This window comes from Echinococcus granulosus (genome assembly GCF_000524195.1).
Source record: "Echinococcus granulosus chromosome Unknown EG_S00196, whole genome shotgun sequence".
NCBI classification, from domain to species: domain Eukaryota; kingdom Metazoa; phylum Platyhelminthes; class Cestoda; order Cyclophyllidea; family Taeniidae; genus Echinococcus; species Echinococcus granulosus.
In genome coordinates this window covers 82,139-85,300 of record NW_020170576.1, presented here as the reverse complement: position 1 = coordinate 85,300, position 3,162 = coordinate 82,139, and positions in this window count along the sequence as shown.

Sequence of the window (3,162 nt, the reverse complement as noted above, 5' to 3'; positions counted from 1 at the left end):
TGGCATTCTCCCTTGCAAACTAAACAGCTTTTCTCTTTAGGGGTAACCTTCACTTAGACACGGTAGGTAAGATCACAGTTGAGACGATGACTGGGAGCAGTTTCTAAGAAGACTTCAGTTCCAGTCACTCCACCATGTCAACTGAAGCACATGTACATTGAGTCACTCGGTTTTATACATGGAATCCTCACATTTAAGAACGATGGCCACAATCTGCATTGGCGATGTTGCGAGGTACCTATGGAGACGGCTCAAGGCAATTAGCGTAGAGTACACGCACACATGGATGTATGTCGTGGATAGAAGTTGAAGGCTATGGACGAGACTTCTTAAGAACAAGGTGGCAACCGAAATCGCCAGGACCGAACACCGATTCTGGAAGACATGGGAGTTGCTTAAACTAGCAGCGGTCTGCTGCATGTCATTTCATCATCCACACCTCAACCGATGTCATGAAGATTGGGAATTCTGTTCCTTCTAATTATCACAGGATAGCTCATGAAATAGCGAGGAGTGCGAAAACTCATCTAATGGTCTCCCTCCACTTTTCATGACATAAAGATGTTTTGAGGATTGACGCCATAATCAACTGCTGCACTGCAGTCAGGAAAAGAGTAGAATGATAGCAGAAAGCATTACAACTCCTACTGCTTTACAAGTCAAGTGAAACTTCAGAATCACCTCGGCACTTTTATCGTGGACCATATGTCGAATGTGCCACGTTGGACAGAAAAGTGACTGACAGTGCCTGCAAGGCCTCCAATCAACTCTTCGTATCACTCACATTTCTTCTTCAGCTGGTCGACCTGTAATGACATTTGGTATGTGCTTTCTCACAGCATTCCTTCAATTACCATACGCAACATCGGTTAGCTACAGGCGATTCGCCCATAACAGCAAACGTCTATGACACCACACAATTCCTGATGACTAAGCCATGTCTTTCTCGGTGTGTGCGTGTGTGTACGCTAGATGCAGCAGGAGGTCGTGGAAGGAAAGAATAACCTCTCTTTCCACAGCAGTCAAGACTAGTCAATCAGTGTGGGTGGTAGAAAGATTTAGCCTATCCACTATGAACCGCACGGTTGCTATGGCTAAAAATTAACCTACTGAAGAGAGTGCCAGCAAAATGTTTCTAGCGTAAATTGGGTCATCACAGGTAGGTGCTTCCTTGGATTGTTGTGGCATCAGTGACCGAACTACCCAAGCAGTCATGAATAAGATATGCCCACTCGTTGGATCAACAAATGGCCTGATAAATTATCCAACATTTGGCCAAAGAGTCCAGAGAATGTCTTTTTTGCATTGAGACAAAAATAGCTAAAATACCACTAAAACAATAACTGTTAATTAAAAAGTGACAAGCAATTACTATATATACATCATCGTCTTGGCGGACTAGCTCTTATCCAAACCGCGATCACTTCTTAGATGTAAAGCGCCCGTCAAATGGACACGTTAATAATGCCGGAGCAGTGAACCAATCAGGTGAGGCGGCTAAGGTAGTTGTAGAAGCCGACCAGGCCGAAGGGGAGGCACGTTCAAGATCCAATCGGGCGCTCAAATTGTGAATTTTGACCTACAATCTGTGACCGCTATGAACACGGCAATGTTTACCGGATGAAGAGAGAACCGTTTGTATTGAATAAGTCCCACGATTTCGCAAACGATTCAGTCAAATTCCAGAAGGTGGACTCGAGGGAAGAATGCTTCCCCATTTTAGCACACAGGAGTCAGCGTATTATCTAGTGATTTTTATTTGCATTCAGGGATTTGAATAACAGCTTAAAGTGTTTAATCTCAAAAACGCAGAACTTTTGGCGCGCAAAACATCCACCTCTGAGACATTGCTATCTAGCATGGCCAAATGCCAGCTGAGTTGATCAAGTTGTTTAAAAGAACCTAGTGGCTTGCAGGTTCCACTTTTGGTTAACTTGCGCCTAATTATGGTAGGAGTTTGCGTGACAGAGGCCGTTTCGACATAGACTTGCGAAATTTCCCTCAAACCGCCCAACCGATCACCTCTTCGCCTCTCCCCACTGAGTTGAGTTAGCCCGATTCGATGGAGTTTTGGGGCTAAAAATATGCCATATTTACGTATTTTTCTACTTATTTTAAAAGCAGGGAAGAAATACAGACAAATCCATTCTATTCTGTGAAGAGGTGTTAGCACTAGCCGCAGTGGGAATGGACAGGATATCGGAAATAGACTGGAGAATAATTGAACTGGCAGATGTAGGTGGTGTTTTATAAATGGACGAGATGCAGAATGCTGCTTGGGGTGCGTAATCCATGGAAATGGGTGTATTTGCCATCTATCAGTGCCCTTGTGCTTAACATGCTACGAAATTGTTGCGAATGTTACCTTTTCTGCTTTGATTTGGCAGGTTTAAAGGCAGACATGGGCGCATCGAACTGTTCTGTGTTTCGACAACCCACCTCCTCATTGTCAAGGCAGCAAATGCCACTGCTTTGCCAAACAAGGATAGCTTAATTCTTAGACTAAAGTTGCTACCACTATGGGCGCATTTACAGACTTATGGGTAAACAGGTGCTCCACGTCCGAAACTAACTTAGTTGGATGCGCAACACATTCACAAGTCAAAATGGCACCCTTCTACTTCACTAGATGATGGAAGACAGTCTAAGGTGAAAGGAATGCCTGTTGTATGTTTATGCTACCGCAGCCTGCAAAGTGGAAAGACATCTGAGGTCATATTTCTTGCCCACCTGTGAGAAAGCAGGGCAACCTCCTCCCCTCCTTCTTGGCGGGTCGGCGCAGAATTGCGGATCGGTGGAAGAGAAGTATTTTGGTAGATCAGTGGGACAGCGGAAACTGCTACCCAAGACCTATTCATCAGCCACCAGAAAGGAGACACCACCTTCTTCCACACCAAACCTGACTCATCCCAACTTGGTAGCTTACACCGAAAATGCATGAGAGAGGCTGGTGGAATGCCCCATGACAAGACCTTCTCCTATGGGAGACCCAGTAATGACAACTGCACTTTTTTACTCCTTACTTAACATATAAGTAGATTTGTGCATTTCCACAATCTTCTCCTCCTCCCAACAATTTACAAACTAGGTGGTAGATAAGTGACGAAGCGGAGATCCAGGCCCGTGTCTGGCTGCATGGGCATAAAGTCTAGAGAAGAAAGC